Source organism: Pholcus phalangioides, unplaced genomic scaffold (genome assembly GCF_987345545.1).
Source record: "Pholcus phalangioides strain wild (caught in Gottingen) unplaced genomic scaffold, Ppha-v1.0 ptg000028l_1, whole genome shotgun sequence".
NCBI lineage: Eukaryota > Metazoa > Arthropoda > Arachnida > Araneae > Pholcidae > Pholcus > Pholcus phalangioides.
In genome coordinates, this window is record NW_028301618.1 from 2684036 (window position 1) to 2703996 (window position 19961).

The 19961-nt window shown below is 43.1% G+C and overlaps 1 long non-coding RNA gene across 1 annotated transcript; it reads left to right on the plus strand.

Annotated features, from left to right (window-relative positions):
* The first annotated feature begins 17131 nt into the window (after positions 1-17131).
* On the plus strand, positions 17132-19781 carry LOC149067753 (uncharacterized). Its single transcript, XR_016195296.1, has 2 exons — positions 17132-18794; positions 19633-19781. It is a non-coding gene; the product is annotated as an uncharacterized LOC149067753 (long non-coding RNA).
* Positions 19782-19961: the final 180 nt, after the last annotated feature.

Sequence of the window (19961 nt, forward strand, 5' to 3'; positions counted from 1 at the left end):
GTCCATGGCTGAAACGCCGGATTAAAAGGATGAGATCATTACTCAAACATTCCGTAGTTTGACGGCTGAGCAAAAAGAGTGCCCCCCCACATCGCACGGACGATTAGGCAGTAAAATGTCTTTTATCTTCCCTCGGTATAATGGGCCCTGGATCAATCGACTTTCTACTATCCGAAATATAACAATCAATTCTCTCAATTTTAAAAATGAAATTTCTCAATTTATTATTTTTGTTTTAAATGACGCCAAAGGCAAGCGAAACTGCCAATTCATGACTGAAATCACTGAAAAATAGCCAAATGGCGAGAAATGAAGCGCTACTGCAGATTTGCAGTAGATTGAAACGTAATTCATGAGGAAAAAAACTGAAAAATGACAAATATTTGAGGTGAATATTTATATTTTCAGTCGTAGTTGGAGGATTATTCAATCCTTGAGATTTCAGTGAAAGAAATTAAAATTCAAAGCCGCAAATTCAATTCGTATATCGAATGTTACGAATCTTTTTCGCGTTCGCGTGTGACTTTCAAGGAAAGGGTCCCAAGGTGATGCCTTCAAAAAGTCTTGAAAAAAAAAAAAATTAGCACTGATTCTACTCAAGGAGCTCGCTGAGCAATTGTTGTTACAAAAAATTGGAAATTAGAAATGCCTGAATAAAAAATATGTAGAAGTTATTCTGGTTAAGCATATTCTGGCATTTCAAGGCGCATGTTTTAGCATTTTAAGTGCGTATTTTGGCATTTTTAAACGTACATTGTCACCATTATTCAGAATTTTTTTGCGGCTTTAATGATTGCATTTCCACCGCTATTCTTTTTTGTGTGGTTTCTGGGTGAGATCAATGTGCTTAATTTTTGTAATAATTTTTTCGAGGCGACACCTTGGGACTCTTCCCTAGGGTTACCGGATTCGGGAAACTGAGAAAAGGAGGACGCATACACGTGCGCCCTCAGTGACGTCACTTTTCCCAATTTTCACAACAGATGGTGGGGGGGGGAGGCACTATTCTGAAAAATCGGTCACAATACCGCCCCGCCCCCACCAACTAAAACAAAAACGGGGTGACCATACATCCCGTATTTCCCGGGGCAGTTTCGGTTTCTTCTGTTTTTGCGGCTGTCCCGACTTTTTTGTAAAAATGTCCCGTCTTTTTCACGTATTTTCGACAAAGCCGACATGACTTGTTTATGTAAATCCTTCAAATCAAGATCGAAATTATCTTTCAGAAACTCAGAAATTACACTACAATAATTACGACTATACGCAATAATATTCATCTCACATATTTGTCTTTTGTTTTTAGTTCACTGCGATTTGAAATGGCGCTTCATTTACGCGATTGGCAATTTTTATGTGAATCTTATCACGAACTGGCGACTTTGCTTATTTTTGGCGATAATTAGCAATGTCCCGTATTTTCCCGAATTTCGAAACTCGATTTACCATACTTTAGGGCCGCAACTAATGAAGGACATGCGGGCCTGATGCCCGGGCGCACGACTAGAAAGTGCGCCGAATTCACCTTTCGACTGCTTCATCTGCATTACACGAGGGCGCCAAAATGCGTGCTTGTCCCGGCTGAAAAGTATCCAGTTGCGGCCCTGCGTTTGAAATGACATCAAAAAGGAGGACGTCTGGTAACCCGACCCTTCCCTTGTTAGTCATATGCGGGCTCGACAGTATAAAAATTGGAGTTGAAAATAATTTCGATCCATGATTTCAATAAAGAATAAAAATTTGAGTAAGCTTCGTTCAAAATACGAAAACGGGACATTTTTACAAAAAAAATCGGGATGGCCAATTCTACGTGAAAATACGAGACGTATGGTCATCGCAGCTGAAATGATAATCACGGTGGTCCTACTATGCCTCATGTGATTAAGGTGACCATACATCCCGTATTTCCCGGGACAGTCCCGGTAATTTCTATTTTTCTGGCCGTCCCGTCTTTTTCGCCATAGTGTCCCGTTTTTTACGCGAAGCCTACTTCAATTTTTATTCTTTATTGAAGTGAAAGATTGCGATTATTTTTCAACTCATAAATTATATTATGATAATTACAACTATAAATAAGAATATTAATATCCCACATTTGTCTTGATGCACGTTTTATATCGTGGAATTCATTTTAATCCACTTTTTTTTTTTTTTTTCAACCGAGCACAACTCAGGTCTATCGCCATAGGCAATTTTCTACCTAGTGAGTTGTGCCGGATGTGTAAGTGTGTGTACCTAACAGTCTGAGTGTGTATCTAGTGTTGTGTATGATTTTTCAGTGCTGCCATCTATATCTCAGAAGTGAAGTGAGTGATGTGTAGTGACTGAATATTTGTACTGTTTGTAGGTCTGTTGCTCTCTGTGGCGAGACTTTTTAACGGGGAGATCGGCTCGCATTTGCGCCTTGAAGTTGGGAACCACAGAAAACCAACTTCAGCCGACCACCACTGTGGCGACGGTGGGGCTCGAACCCGGGTCCCCGCAATGCGAGTCCGTCACTATGACCACTCGACCACAACAGCGGCATTTTAATCCACTGCAATTTGCAGTAATGCTTCATCCCCCCCCCCATATTGTTTTTGCCATAATTTCAGCAATATTTGGCAACTTTGTTCAGTTTTGGCGATAATTGGTAATGTCCCGTATTTGGAACCTCAATTTCCCGTATTTCTCTCGAGGAAATATGGGCAGCCTACCTGAGACTGCATCTGTCAAACTTAGAGATAAAATCTCATCCACTCCAGACTTGGATTTTTTTTCTCTATTCGGAGGTTAGATGGCGCTAAAAGATAAGGCAGTTAATTTGAAAAAAAAATGGACAATCAAACTGCGCAAGAAAATGCTCGGACATTGATTATGTTTGGCCGAATCGCGAATAATGGCTTCTGGAACTTTCGGTTCCGGGATGATTGTCACCACTGTTTTGTTTTTCCACGTTATCAATTGACTGTAGGGGTCCGTGAAAAAGCTAGCATAGGAACTATGGGTCCCTGCTCTAGGAGCCACGTCCTTGGTATGATCTAGGATCAATTTTTCCCGCTGCGGTTTTAAGCGCTGTCTTAACACATGGTCGTGCCCCCCCCCCCCCCCGCCCCACTCGGGAAAGGGGGGATTTGTGGAAAATGAGATCTGATTAAAAATTTCGAGGATAAGCATACAAATTGGTCGGCAGTGAGGCATTTCTCGCCAGGTTGGGGGGGGGGGTCTCCGGAAAATAACTTAAGCCGGGAGCCTATGATGTCCGGGAGTGATCACGTTCCACGAACGTGCTTGTTATCTGAATCGCTATAATAGTAATTTTAGAGAGAAACTGAATTGTCTCTGGGTGTTATGCCAAAACTAATATTTTGGAAAGAAAAGTGATTTGTCTTCGCCGGATCACCTTGCATACCGGGCAAGTTCGCTAACCAATACACCAGAGACACGCTTTTCAACTCCTTATAACACACATTAGTACAGCACCTCCTAGAGATAGGAGGCCTCTCTGCAGTGTTTGCTGTAAACGTCATTCAGACTACCCAGCAAGTTTGCCACATTTTGAAACACAGCATCCTATTTCGTTTCTTCCTTATTTTGGCGTAGAATCTTCTCGATTCTCTCACAAATACCGCATGGTGATTGGATGTGGGGCATAGAAATCGCCAATTCTGAGCCCGATCATTTCTTTTCCTCACAACCATGATACTGGCACGAGCAGGGAATTTTTTTCCCCCTGAATATATATTCTCTGAGGGAAAATGGACTACTTACTGACGTCACAAGCAGAGTGCAGAGGCCTTCTATCTCTAGGAGATGCTGATTAGTAGCGTGAAGCGCTAAGTGGAGACGCCGCGTTAAGGCGAAAATTGCTGTAGTTAAGGGAGACTGCTCCGTCTCCAATCAGCGCTTCACGCTACTAATGCGTGTTATATGTTTTCGTGTCCATTTGCCAAAGGAATCAACAGAGCTACGAACCGGCAGTCGAAGACCGAGAAAACCAGAAGCCAACCGGCTAAATCTTCAATCGCCAACAACGGCGTGCCCAGGAATCAGGGCAGGGAAAGGCCATCCTTCTCTTATGCCGGTGGTGACCACCAACCCATGAACTCTTGGATGAACAACCGTTATTTGCCATTTAAGGATGGTATGGCCGCCAAAGTAGCTGCTGCTGAAAGACGCAACGCTCGCCTACCGGATAGCGTCATGCGTTGGCCTGGCGGACCCGGAAGGGGGATATGCAAGGTAATGCCGACGTCCTGTCACGGTAGCCGTGAGAAACCGAGTTACGCTCTTGAAGCATCATCATCATTTAAAAATTATGGATGTGCTTTTCGATGATGGGACGTGTAAGGTTCAGGAGAAAAGAGGTTGGAAAAAGGCTGAGGAGAAACAGGAGTCGCGAGAGAGGGAAACGAGAACCATTGGAGACATTCGAAAAGAGGGCGGAGTGTAAAAGTTTGTACCGAAGAGACAGGGCGATTTCGTTGGAGGTGTTGGAAATTAAATAAAGTGTTGTTTTCTTCTTTTGGGAGTCTAGAATCCAGTCATTTCGTCCTGGAATGGTAGTGGAGGTACAGCCGAGGACCGATAGGAAGTTTACTCCCCCACCCCAACTTATGTCCGGGACGCCTCTGTCCGGGAGCAGCCCCTTTACTCACTCAGTCGGGCCCAAAGATTATTTGCTCAAAATAGTTTTCTCCCAAGTCGACTGCTCACGAAAAACAATCCGATTGCAACGGCGGCTTGCATGTTGGGTCAACGAATGTCGTAATCATGCATCTGCTCGTAAGATTGACGGTGATTATGATGTTTGCTCGTCCGAAAGCTGCTCCAGCTACCAATGATTGCATCCACGAGAGAGAAATAATAAATAACTCTCCCTCTTTCTCTCTCTCTGTATTTCTGAACGGATAAGTACACGATAATCCGATTGAAATAATAGCGATAAGCGATGGCCAAGCGATCTTTGACGTGTCTTCTCGTGATGGCCGGTGTCGTGGTCCTGGCTATTCTTATGGGGGTGGTCAGAGGTAAGCATATCCTTGATCTTGTTTTCGATGTCACACCAACATAAAAATAAATATATAATGATAAACCGCACAAAGGCCCTAGGACCAAATATGGCCCTGGGGGTTATCTGTTGCGACCTGCCCTCCTCAAATCTAATTTTGAAAAAAATGAACTAAGCGGCACATTTACAGATCGCTTAAGTGTCCCGTGGTACAATTCCACAACATTCAAGCGGCCCGTGGCATATTTTCAGATCACTTAAATGACCCGGGACACAGTCCCAGAGCACTTAAGCGATCCGTGAAACATTTAGAGATCCCTTGAGTGACATGTGACGTAGTTTTAGATCACTTAAGTGGCCCCCCAGTGCGGTTCTACACCACTCAAGTTACCCACGACACATTCTCAGATTATTTAAGTGATCCCCGGCATATAATTATGGATCACTTGAGTGATGCGTGGCATAGTTCCGGAGCACTTGAGAGGCCTGCACACATTTCCAGAACACTTGGATCCGCGAAACATTTAGAGATCACTAAAGTGACTGTGTAGGGCACTTATCAATAGGGCAAGGGGGAATGTTACTTCAAGTGCCCACAAACTATCGGAAGGTTTTCGCGTTTTTGGCGCACCGAGTAAGTGGCCATTAAAAATATTTCATATATTCATAAACGGGTTGGTTGATGACGTAAGCATTATCCAAACCCCCTCCCCCCCCCCTTGTCATCAAAAGTCAGCAAATCGGAACCCACCCCCCACATCGATGATGACGTAATACTTGAACGGCCCCTTATGCGGGAGTCTGAATTCGAATCTCCCTACCCCTCTTCCTAAATTCTGTGCTCAGATGACGTCAAAAATTTCGTCTTTCAGTTCAAGAGGAAACAACGGAGGCAAAGTTTACCAAGTCAAAAAAAGCCACGGTATCACATTTTGGCAAAATATTATTTACAAATTTGCCATCGCGGAATTTTGGAAAAGTGACTTTTGCCATCTGAGCGCAGAATTGTTCCTTTGTTTAAAAAAATTATGTACACTCAGTTCCACATCACTTAAGTAGCCCGTGGGGCATTCCCAGTGACCTTTCCTTCAGTGACGTTTTCAAATCATAGGTGGAGATAGATTTCAAAGGCTTGGGAGGGGCAAGATGATGATACTGGGGGAGCTAGCTGGATGGTGATGCGAATCCATATACATTAGTCGATCAGTCATTGAGGTGGAAGTGGGGGAGAATGTTTCAAACCAATTAAGTGACTTACACTCTCCAAAAGGCTCATTTGATTTTTCATTTCATACCGTACACCGCCTAGGCTCTATCGACCAATTGGCAATGTTAGCAATTGCCCCGGAAGAGGGGCTGGACGATGTCGGGTGCTTTATTATGCATGTATAAATTACATATGTGCACACACACGACACTCAAACACAAAATATATATATGTACAAATAGGGGAAAAAACTACAATTTCAAAATTCACAAAACGTCTCAAATATCGCCGCCACGCAAACAGATGCCTCATTTGGCACGATTATATGCTTTTCAATCATGTCTCGACGTTGTCGACCGGCCAAAGTGATTTTTGTTGCGGGCTCCCAGTGGAGCCCCCTGAGTGCTAGGTTGACTTTTTCAGCCGTCTCGACGTTGCCTACCGGCCCTGGTGCTGAACTTTGTATCGCGGATTCCAGTTTAGCCTCCAGCGATCTGTTGGGCTTTTGTGGACTTCTCCTAAAGGTTGAGCACCATTGTACTAATTGGCTAATTACTCATGTACTAATTGGCTAATTACTCATGTACTAATTGGCTAATTACTCATGTACTAATTGGCTAATTTCTCATGTACTAATTGGCTAATTACTCACCTATTCGGTCTATCCAGAGGAGGTTTTAACGGCGGGTGCCGTGGGTCCCGACTTCTAAAGGACCCGGAAAATCTCAACTTTATACAATTTTTCTAATTTTGTGGGGCAATATTTTCTTCTGCGTCTGGGGCTTCAACCGACCTTAATCTGTCTGTGGGTCCGTCTTCTTTGAAAGTCATTGGCAAAGAGAATACGGCGGGGGGAGCGCAGAATTTTCTCTTTAACAAATTATCATAAGGGTGGAATAGTGAAAATGCATGCTTGTTTCGGCCAGACGAATACCTAATTGCGAGAATATTGAATAGTGTCTAAATTGATAATATTCAATGTGGTATGCTTGTCGAGGTGCCTCCGCTAATTCAGAAGACGAGGCGCCCAAAACACCACAATATTTACCGACCAACCAAACATCTTTGACCATCGTTGGAGGGGGATGGATGTGTATCTTTGGCAGTTGTGTATTCTATTGTTATCATTGTTTTTTTTTTTTTCAGGTGAACAACCAGGTAAGTAACATGAACTGACGTTCGTGTCTCGTGGTGCCATCTCTCTCTTTTTTTTTCTTCCTTGAATATTTTTATTGGTTCCGATCAACCGAATCGTGTATCGAATTTATATATTTATGTTATTAAAAGAGAGTATGTTTCGTCAAACTCTTCAAAATGGTGTCAAATCATGTGATCGATGTGATCATACCTGTGCCTGTATAACTGAGCTATTTCATTTCCGTATCTCACCGTTATCTTTTCATCGGCCAGTGAAAGTAAGTTAAGTGATCTTCGATTACCTTCTTTTGCTTTTTTTTCCTTTCTCTTTCCGTTTCTTCCTTCCCCACACCGTTATCTCTCTTTCCCTTCTCAATCTTATCTCTCCGTTTTCCAATTTTTTTTTTCGTTCTCTCTATCATTCTTCTTTCGAATTTCCCTCTCCCCCTTCCTTGCCAAACCAACTGTTTTTCTTTCTTTCTATCTCTTCCGCTTTCTATTCCTCGCTCACTTTCCCTCTCCTCTTTTTCTTTCATCTCTCCCTCTTTCTTTTTTTCTATTACTTTCCCCTCTTCTTTTCCCTTCATACTCGTTTTTCCTTTATCTCCCCTCTCCCTTTTCTCTCACCGCGTTGTCTATACCCCTTTATTTGTTATTCCTTTTTTCCATTCTTCAATATCTGTATTTTTTCCTAACTTTATCTTTCTTTTCATTCTCTCTATGATTTTTCTTTCACTTTTTCCTCTTTGTTCTTGACTATCCACCTGCTTTTTTCTTTGACATCTTCCTCTTTTTTCTCTTCCCGCTGCTCTTTTACCCTCTCCTCTCTATTTTATTTTTTTCCTCTTCCCTTCCTTCTTTGTCTCTACCTCTTCTATTTTCTATATTTATCAATATCTTCATATTCTCCTTCTCCGCGATGTCTCTTATCCGCATTTCTTACTCCTCCTTTTCTTTTCTTCCTTTCACCCTCCCCATTCATTCCATTTCTTTCTCCGTGATCTTTATCTCTGTCATCCTTCTCTCCCTTCCCCAGTTTTTTCCCTTTCCTTCACTATGATTGTAATTTTTTCCTCTTCCTTCCTGTATCTCTTTCCCCTTAAATCGTATTCCTTTCTTTCTTCCTTTTCTTTTCCCAACTTCTATTTACCCTTCTTTCTTTTCTTCTCATATCTTTTTTATCCCTATTTCTCTATATTCACTTTATTTTTATCTTTTCTCTTTTTTCTCTCTCTCATAATTCTGTTCCATCTCCCAATGCTAAACACTCCTTTCTTTCTTCATCCCCCTTTTGCTCCCCCTTTCTCTTTCTCGTTCCTCCTCTTCTTTTCCCATTATCGTTTATTCCATTCACTTTCTCATTTCTCTCCATTTAATCTTTTTCTATCCCTATTCTTACTTTTCTCCTTCACGCTCATTCGCATTCTAATCACTCTATCCAGCTCTTTCTTTTTGAAACCCACCCCCCCCCCCCACCACGCTTCTCGTGTTTCATTATCCCCAATTTTATTTCTTTCCTCTTCCCGATGATTTTTCAAAACCCAACCAATCAGGGGCGTAGCCAGAAATTTCATTCGGGGGGGGACCAAAGTGATAGAACAATAGATTTGGTCATCTTTTACCCTTTTTTCGGTCATTTTCTCACAATTCAGGGAGGGGGGACTGGACCCCCAAGTCCTCCCCCCCGCTACGCCCTTTCAACCAATCATTTGATCAGTGCTAAATATACCTTGTTGTTCTCTCAACTATTTTTTTTCAATTGAACCGAAAAACTTTGAATTTATACAGGATGGGATAAAAGTCAGTAGAAACTTTAAAAATTAATATAAAAACCGGAAAAATAACCGAAATAAAAAACGGTTTGCAGGGTTAGCATCGTTAGGTCACGGGAATTTTTTTAACACAGGAAAAAAACTACTCGAAAAACAGCCGATAGGTGGCGCTGACGTACACGAGTCAAAGAAAAGATACGCAAATAACGAACAGAATGCCTCCAAATCGTTTATTACAGCAGTATGTGTTCCACATGACCACCACCACCACCACAGGTGGATAACACATTGCAGGCGAGTCACAAATCCAGCAACGGTAGAGTGCAGCAGGTCCACATACACGGTTTACGACGGTGAACTGGTTGTGGATTAGGAGCTCAAGTTCTTATAACCGTCTCATTTGCATATTTCCACCGAAGTTGCTCGTACCAGTGCCACCTACCGGCGGTTTTTTAGTTTTTTCCTGTCTTAAAACAATTTCCCGTGACCTAGTGATGCTAACCCTGCAAACCGTTTTTTACTTCGGTTATTTTTCCGGTTTTTATTCCTTTTTTAAGATTCTGCGGACTTTTTGCCCACCCTGTAGAAAGAAATCAACGTATGTCTGTATGCCATAGTTTCCCAAACTTTTTGTTTTATAGCCCCCTTCTTCAGCAAATTTTCAGTCTTATTGTCTTTCAACTCAAGCCCACTTATACAACCATGGCCTCCTCCACGTCCTGGAACCCCACACTCCTAGGCTGGGATCGTTTGTGGGTCTTCGGTCAGTTTCTTCACTCGTTTCATGACTTCTATACTTAATTTATAGCGTGAAAAAGCAAAAAAATTTGAGAATTGTCCCGGTCCCCAGGGCAAGAGCCCTATCAGCCCCATCCTTGTGGGGGGCCATGTATAGAACCCTAAGTTATTCTCGAAGCTTACACCTCCCCCTATGACCATTCCATCGCCCCGTCCCTCGACAGCGATATTGCCCACTATGAGAAACACTGGTTTATGCTATGCTCTACAAATACAGCAGGGGGGTATATATACAGGATGGTACGATTGAGTACTTGACAAATAACGTTTGTTCTCATCTTTTGACCATACAAGTTCACTGAAAAATTAATATCGGGAGGGGGGGGGCAGGGATGCCTAAGCTGACGACCCGCCAGACATTCTGGCTTACGGACTTTCCCCCCCCCCCGCCACTAAAAGATGGGGCAGGCTGCGATAGATACGTAAAAATTAAACTAGAAGTATGAAAATAAATGTCCTCGTTAGGGACCATTCAAGTATTGCGTAAGCAGATTTTCAGCCATTTTTGACCCCCCCCCCCGTCAGCAAAACACTGACCTCCCCCCCCCATGTCAGCAAAATTTCGTCAGCAGCTTAGAATATTTGATATCTTCAAAAAGGGGTGGTTGATGACGTACGCAATCTTCAAACCCCCCTCTCCCCCTTGTCATCAAAAGTCAGCGAATCCGGACCCCCCCCCCCTCGATGCTGACGTAATACTTGAATGACCCCTTATCATTTTACATGACTCTCCACGCCGACAGAGATAGAGGAATTGTATCTTAAGAAATCACGTGCTATGCAGGCTGGGCACGAGTGCCTCCTACCGATAAATACAGCGACTAAATCCATATCGTTTTCGAAAAACATGAGGAAGAGAATTCTCTGCGATCAGGAAAAAAAAAAACTCCTTTGCAGTTCCCAACCCTCCCCCGTAATACAGTCGAATCCCGTTAATAATCCCGTTATACGGAGACCGTAGAAATCACTTCGTTATAACGAAATTTCGTTATAAAGAAATTCCTGATTATTTAAAATGTCCCTATGTAAACTTATCTGGGAGATTAGAAAAGTGTTCGCTAAAACGAGATTTTTGCTATAACGGTATTCGTTAAAACGGGATTCGACTGTATTAGGCAATTTATCGTCAACGACCGATTAAGGACTTTTTCCCTTCTTATTGAACCAGTGCGTAAGTACCTTATTCAACTTCCCTTTCCGGATTTTAAGTCGCGTTTTCTTTTTAAACGCCGCCATTTACGCCGGTATCGGAATTTCTCGAAGCCAAAAAAAAACATCAGATGATTTATTTGGCGTCCGTTTCGCAACGGTTCGAGTTATTTATCGATGATAGAGTGGTAATAATTTCAGGATATTCGAGTGGGTATTCGTCGATCTTCAAAACCCAATCGACGTTTCGCATCGCACTTCTTGTTACAAGTTTTTTTAGCCGAATTGGGAAAAAAGGTTAGCCAAACTGTACACCCTTTGGTGACATTGGCGAATGGATACTCGTTATTTGGCGGATGAATCGTCTTTTAGTGGCGATTTGCGATCTTTGCGACGATTGCCCGATGTGATTTCGTCAAGAAGGGCAACCGTCGTTGCGAGATACACGCCGCCCACATGTAAATGGATTAAGGTGGGTTTACATGGACTTCTGAAAAAACTTTGTCGGCAACACACAACTGTATGTATCTATGCTAAATACTTCAAATGATCAATTATTCTCTCTACCAAACAGCATGTGAGTATCTGCTCCTTTGAAAATGTTAATCCCATTGGGAAAGTGAAGAAAGTCGCCAAACCTGTGATTTTGGTGTCGAAAAATTGCGCTTACAGAGTTGGAGAGATATTTATCCGGTCTATCGGAATCTCATATCGTATTTTTTTTTTTTTTTTTTTTTTTTTTGGCTTCCGTTTGCTCACCGGTAGCAAACTAGGTGGCATCGGTTATGCTGTTGTTCATTTCTTGAAAATATTATTTCTCCTTCTCTCGCCAATAACCGTCAATTTGGCTTTCCCCCCCCCTTTCCTCTGTGCTTCCGTTGTAGTTGCTGTGATAATAGCTCTGTGTATTGCTCCATTGGTTTTTTTTTTAAAAAAAAAACGTACCTGTGATGCAATAGTTTATTATTTTTTTAAATTTTACATAGCGCGTTTACACGACTTTTTTTTTAGGAGGCCTCACAAGGAGTACCTCTTTCCTTCGGCGTTACATCTTGACAGTGGTCTCGGCCTGTACGTGACCCCGAGCTCTACAATTTCATACTTTGGCGATGACGATCTCGCCACGCTAGCGTACGTGTCTGTGATTTTGTGTTGACTTATCTGATCAGAATAAAAAGTTGCCAAATGACCAAAGTTTCAGCTGAAATGACGAAAACTTTGATAACTGGCCAAGAAAAATGTTCAGATTCTGGCACATGTGTGCATGAGGTAACCACGTTTGAGACGATAAACGAGACATATCGCATTGATTAATCGTTAATTGATTAATTAATGCAAGCTCATCGCCATCATTTCACACCCTTTTTTGACCCCTTCTCTCCCCCTTCTCAGCTAAAGTCAGCAAAACACTACCCCCCTACCCCCCCCCCCCTTGTCAGCAAAATTTCGTCAGCAGCTTAGAATATTTCATATCTTCAAAAAGAGTGGTTGATGACGTAAGCAACCTTCAAACACCCCTTGTCATCAAAAGTCAGCAAATCCGAAACCCCCCCCCCCGGATGCTGACGTAATACTTGAATGATCCCCCCCCTTACCTACCATCCTACTGTCTCACTATCAATGAACATTTCGGCAACAGTAGCTGATATGCATTTATGCTATCGATGGTGGAAAAAAGAAAACGAAAACAGCGCCAAATCACGTGGAAACGGTGCTATTCCCGCCATTCTGTTACCGGATGAGGATTAACTCCAACCTGCTGCTAGATACTTCATAACTAGCAACCCTGAAGTTCGCTCCGCCTTTCCGCTTATCAAGTAATATAATAGAGGAGGGGGGTGGAGGAGCGTCATCCTTACTTTTTGGGGCGTGGCCAGGTATCTTCTCGTCGTAGACGCAACCTTTTTTTTGACGCTATATTATACCATAATGCGTGATAGAATGATAATTATGATTAATTGATTGATCAGGACGTAAGTACACGTTTCCTGAGTTCTATAGATTAATTAATTTCTTATTAATTAGAAATTTCTGTCGTATTATATGTTCTGTCGTATTATGCCCATAAACATATGACAACCATATTTTTATGGGCATCTTTTTATCAGCCACCTCGTTGGGCATTTTGCCTGTTGTGGCGTTGTATTTGTATTTGTATTTGTATTCAAGGGGAAAGTATTCCATGCAGGGCCGTAACTGCATAAGAGGTAATCGGGGCAATGTCTGAGATTTGGAGCCTAAATCGGGCTCGGATCCACAAGAGATCAATGTGGGGGGGGGGGGGAGAATGCGGAAATCAGGGTAGGTTGTTCTGTTTAGTAAAACATGGAACGTGAGATCGCGGTGCGACCTTCAATTCCACTACTCGCCGTTACTAACACAAATCACTGGATCCGAGCCTGAGATAACCGGGATAATAACCGGGACTCCGATGGTTTCCCGGATAACCCCTGCAGTCAATGTTACGGCCCTGATTTTGTCTCAAGCATCTCTCTCTCTCTCTCTCTCATTGATTATACTTTCAAATTTATTTAGATCGAATGCGTAAGTAGGCCAAATGTTGTAGGCAGTAGGCCAATTGTTGCTTTCGTTCTGGAGTAAAATTGAGACGAGGTTTTGGATTATCTAGCTAGAGTACATATATATATATGTGTGCTCAACCTATGGCCCATGGCCCAAACGTGGCCCGTGGCCCCGAACCTAATTTTGTAATGATGAACTAAACGGCATAGGTCCAAATCACTTAACTGACAAGCAGCACATTCTCAGATCATTTAAGTGACCCTCGACGTATTTACAGAGGACTTGAGTTGCCCGCGGCAAAATCCCAGATCACCCAAACTGTCCGCAGCACAAATAAAGGTCACTCAAGTGGTCTGCGCCGTATTTACAGACCACTTGAGTAACCCGCGACACAGTTCCAGATCACTCAAGCGGCCCGCATACGTACAGATCATTTCAGTGACCTGCAGGCACAGTTCCCAGTGCACTGAAATCGCCCGCGATGCAGTTCCGCATCAACCAAGTGAACTCGAGTAAGTTTCCACACTCGCCGAGGATAAATTATAACCATTAATTGGCGATTTCGCGGCCAATTTGCATCATTTTTGGCGAGAATTTTTGATGTCCCGTGTTTATGATCCAAATTTCCCGCACGTTTCTAGATAAAGCATGGTCATCATTATCGCCATAAAATATAAACTCAATGTTTAGTATTTGGAGGCATGTGAGTATTTATCACATATATGTTCAACCTAAGGCCCGCGGACCAAATGTGACCCTCGGAGTTACCTGATGTGGCTCACTACTTCAAACATAAATTTTTCATAAATTAACTAAGCGGAAAATGATCTGAACAGATCCGTAATATGACCCGTGGTGCGTCAGCAAAATGACCCACATCACTCAACTGACGAGCGGTACAGTTTCAGATCCCTCAAGTGGCCCGAAGCACATTTTCAGTTCATTCGATTGATCCACGTTCCAGAGCACGTGAGCAGTCCGTTGCACATTTAAAAATCACTCAAGAGAGACACGCGTGACGTACTTACGGATGACTTGAGTGACCCGTGGCACAGTTCCAGATCCCTCAAGTGGCCCGTGCCACATGTACAGATCACTAAAGTGACCTGCGGCGCTGTTTCAGTGTACTGAAGTGTCCCACGGCACATTCCCAGACCACTCAAGTGACACGCGACGTACTTACAAATCACTTGAGTGACCCGCGGCACAGTTCCAGATCACTCACGTAGTTTGCCACTTAAGTGACCTGCGGCACTTAATCAAGTGGCTCGCGATTCGTTTCCAAACCAGAGAAGTGGCCCGCGCTTTCCTGAACGTTAATCACCCTTGATTTATCATATTCACAGTCTTAAAAAAAAAGTCACCCTTGGTTGTAATGACAACTCGGTTACAACGACAAGAAATTCACGGAATCTTCGATGTCGTTATTACCGAGTTCAACTGCATTTGTCTGAATTGACAGGATGTAAGTATACCCACAATTTTCCCTTACATACCCTCATTCTAATGGGCTAATCCAGGGGATTTTAACATCTAGGTTATGACCCAATAGCTTCCGCTCAAATCCACTAACAATCCGATTATGAATCCTTTCATTACGCCACTGGTTTCGTGGGTACCGTTACGATTTCATCGGGCTGGCGCATAAACCAGACATTTTTCTGAGGCCCTTGTAAACCGTTAATGAGATTGTGAATTTAATGAAATTGCGAATTTAATGGATGCCATTAATTTTCTAAATAAATGAAAATTTCCAATTGATGAGATTTTGAAATTAATGAGAGAAATAATTTAGGTATAAGTTGGTTTTCGATAATTTGGGGGGGGAGGGGGGGATCCCGTTTGTTTCGGGGGCCCCTGTATACTCTGGGTCCCATTGCCCTTCTCTTCTCCCGTTGTCTATCACCACTAAGTGGTATCACAAATTTTGAAAACCAAATTTTTACTTAGGAATATTCAACAAGAATTTTTAAATTTGAAACAGATCCATGGGTCGCAAACTTGATCGCGTTGCTGATTTCGGATCGTAAAGTTGTTCTGAGATTCTGGAATGCAAAGTTGTTCTTGTTGCTGATTTCTGGTCGTAAATTTGCTGGCGGTGCTGATTTTGGGTCGTGAGTGTGGGAAGCTATCGAGCACCTGCTGAAAAGGGGAAGATGCATTGTGACTGTTTCCCCCGAGCAAAGTCACGATACATCTTTCCCTTTTCAGGCTTCCCACATAGCTTCCACAGATAGCTTCCCACACTCGCGACCCAAAATGAGCACCGCCAGCAAATTTACGACCAGAAATCAGCAACAAGAACAACTTTGCATTCCAGAATCAGGGGCGCGAGTAACGAGCGACCGTTTGGAGAACGTTGATTCGAACAGTAACAGAGAGGAGAAGTGATTGAGAAATGGCGGGGTATAATGTAGTCGCGTATTGAGGCTGCGCATGTTAATGTTCTAAATTCGAATAAAGTTTGTTTTGGAAATCGCGTTGGAAAAACAGCCCGGAATGCATTGATTGAAGACGCGGCCATTTCCTTGGGAGCCAACACGAAGTCTTTCGTGCCTTTTTTTTTATTTTGGGTCGCAGAGTTGTCCGTGTTGCTGATTCCCGATCACAAAGTTGCTCTTTTCATTGATTTTGGGTCGCGAAGTTTTTTTTATGTTGTAAATTTTTTTGTAGCAAATTTCTTTGTGTTGCTGGTTTTGGGTAGCACAGTTGCTCATGTTGCTGATTTTGAATTGCAGAGTTGTTTGTTTAGCTGAGTTTAACAAACTTTTACATGTTGCGGCTTTTTTTTTGTTTCGCAAAGTTGTTTTCGTTTACTGATTTCGGTTCGTAAAGTTGTGTTTGTTGCTTAGTTTGAGTCGCAAAGTTGTTTGTTTAGCTGATTTTTTGTCTCGCAAACTTTTACATGCTGCGGCTTTTTTTGTGTCGCAAAGTTGTTTTCGTTTACTGATTTCGGTTCGTAATGTTCCGTCGGGTGGTAAAGTCGTTCGATCATCACCATGCTGAACTTCAATGCTGTCAAACAAAACGATATAGTACATCCACTCCGTCAAACCACAGACACGAACCAGACTCTGTCCCTTCCTGGATGTAAGTCTTTTACCCGTGTGGGTTGGATCGTGCTGAATCCACTGGTGTACACAACGGGAGGAAGGAAGGATAGTTTTAAGGAAAGAAGACACCCCCCTCGAATCTGGCTGCCCTATGGCAGCTGCACAAAACAATCGTTCGTTACTCGAGTACAAAATCAAGATACATCTTTTCTTTTTCAGCAGCAATTCGATAGCTTCCTACACGATGTTCGTGATGCTGACCATTATATATTTTTTTTCAATGACACCTGCACGTGATGACCAATAGTCATCAATGGCGTTGACTTCTAATCCCGTTTCACACTCTATTACGTCTTGCACTTGGCATGCTACTAATGCCTGTAATTCATTGTATTCTTCTAATACCTTTCTCGAATTTCGTCACAGATGGTGAGTACGAAATAGATGGTTAGACCTACTCTTACCAGAGCAATTCCACAGCAATGTTTTTCTTGGTCATTACATTGACATGAAACGCCATGATCACGGTCACAATTCTAATTCTGCAGACGGTGAGTATTCCCACTGAGTCCGATATCGTCCAATAGTGGCCAATATTGTTTGGCGTAAGCAAATCACGAATTCTCCCCGTTTTGTGGCATTTCCTCTCATAGGCGGAGATAGACTTGGAAGTCTGGGGGGGAGGGGCACGCTGATGATGATGTCAATTCATATATACATTTGATCAGTCGACTCCACCTTTGACGCAGGGGGGCAATGCTTCCCACGCCCCCCCCCCGTATCTCCGCCCACGTTTCCTCTACACTTCAGCTCCCTCCAGGCTTTGCCTCTGCAGTATCCAATTAAATCGGGCCTTTTTGCACAGTCTAAATCAGTGATTCCCAACGCGGACGTTAACGCCCCCTGGGGGCGATGGAATCTTTTAGGGGGTCGGTAGAAGCTACGGGTATAGCGTATAGGATTCTATAGTTTAGATTGCGTTGGGGGGCGCTGGGAGACAAAATTCTGAAGGGGGTGATGGGACAGAAAAGGTTGTTTCTAACCTGTGGGTGCTCGTGTTGAGGTTTAAGAAGGAAATTTTAATTTCTGAATCAGTTCGGAGTGTTAACGAATGGGTCTCGAACAAGACCATCCCCCCTGGGGGCGGATGGGACAGGTGGGTTTGATGCCGACTGTTCGCTGGACCGACAGGGCACGCGGCGCTCGTGATTGCCGTCCCGTCCCACGTTACTCGCGAGCTCAGAAAATCACGCGAGTTTGAGGTCGCATTCTACTGATGAACGTACGTCCAGGGTCGTAGCGTGCCTTCTCGGGACCTACTTGAAAGGGTTATTATTATGTAAAATGAGCTTGAAATTTTTTGTGGGGGAAAGCATTCACCTCGGGGCCTCTGGACAGGGGTCCTGTACTTATCCACGAAGTCCCTGCGGTAGGAGTGCTCAATCTTTTCAGCCTCGGGCCAGAGATATGCAGTAATTCTGCTGCTCTCTCTCGGGCAGGGCCGTCTTAAAAGCATCATGGGCCCCCGGACCAAGTGATATTTCCAACCTGAAAAATGCTCCAAAAAATTCAACTACTTCTCGTTTTTCTGAGGCCCCTCATTTCTTGAGGTCCCCGGGCCGTGCCCGGGTGAGCCCATGCGTCAAGACGGCACTGCTCTCGGACCAGCAGCTTGCATAGGGTGACCCTATTACCCGTATTTTACGGGATATTCTCTTTGATCATCTCCCCTTTTTTTTATAAAATATCCTGTTTCTCCCCTTAGTTTCGACAAGACTTAATTTAATTTTTGAAATCAAAAATTATGATTATTTTCATGACAATTTAATGCCTCTTGCAATATTTTTTTCGGCTGTAATTGGCAACTTTGATTGCCTTTGATATCATTTTTGGTGATAATTTATGATATCCCCGTATGGATCCCGATTTAACGTATTTTCATAAAGGTAATATGGTCAGCTTAAGAATTTATCGTGTTGCATGTGTTAATACTTTTCTACCGGGACAACATTCGCGGGCCGGATGGAACCTCTTGACGGGCCACCTGTTGCCCGCGGGCCGGAGGTTGTGCATCCCTACTGTACAGGGTGATACTAAAATATAGCCGTGAAGAAATTGATCATAATATTTTTTTTTTCAGATACCGTATAAATGAAATAGAAAATGGCGTAAGTATATTCTTCTATTTAAAATCATGGGAGGGGGAAGGATATGAACGGATTTCCCCTTTCCTAATAATTGCGCATGCGCAATGATGACGAGAATGAAGACAATATACTCTAATTCTGACCTCGAGTGGTCCAAGTTGTGCTCACCGTCAACAACGTTTCTGCAAACGAAAGCAGTGCCATTCGATAAAAATTGAATGTGTGTGACAATAGTTTTACACAGCACCAAACAGAGCCATCCAGAATTTCAGGGTGACTTCACGGTACTTTGCGCATGACTACTGCCTTATTAGACAGTTCCAGGAAAGGGGGGGGGGGGTACTAAAGGCTACCAAAGTAAGATGCTGAATCTCAAAGAAAACTACCAACAAAAATATATCTGCGGCGGCTGTTCTCAAGTTCTTAAACGAATGTCACGAAGTGGTTCTTCCATCATCAAAACCTACAGTAGATACTCTTTAGGGGGTGGGGGGAGGTTGATGGAACACTTCCTAATATCGGATGAATCGACTAACACCGTAGTGAAGACCACTGCTTTATTGGCGAGATTGTAATTGAGGTCGTAATCTTTCCACCGCAAGAAGTCACTTGGCTAAATCTTCTAGAACTAACTTTCCTTTATTGTATTAAAATCGGTACCGTTTTCTGTTCACGCAGAATGTTCGTCCATCCCCGATTTCTCAAAGCAGGTCAAAACAACGGTAATTTCCGTTTGGTATCCCCACCAAAAACGGGATTTGGTGTTGCGGGATGAGGGCGTCCGTCGGTCAAGTGACTTTTCGTGGTGGATGGGATGTGGAGCGATTGATAAAAACATTTCTTTTTCTTATTATTGAAGGGGTTTTGAATTGTGACGATGCCCACAAAGGTGAAGAAGCAACCATCGGAAACCATGCGACTGTTCATGGGACGATTGTTCAGGTGAAGGACCGCAATTAGATCGGATTAAAAAAAGCACTTGTAGCAATAAAAACCTTGATGACCAGAGAGAGTGTCAAAGTCTCACTTCGCTGCTTCATTGACGCTATTTTCGCCACTGCAACTTTCTTAAACATAAGGTGCCATTCAAGTATTACGTAAGCAGATTTTCAGCCCTTTTTGACCCCCTCCCCCTTGTCAGCAAAATTTCGTCATCAGCTTAGAATATTTCATATCTTCAAAAAGGGG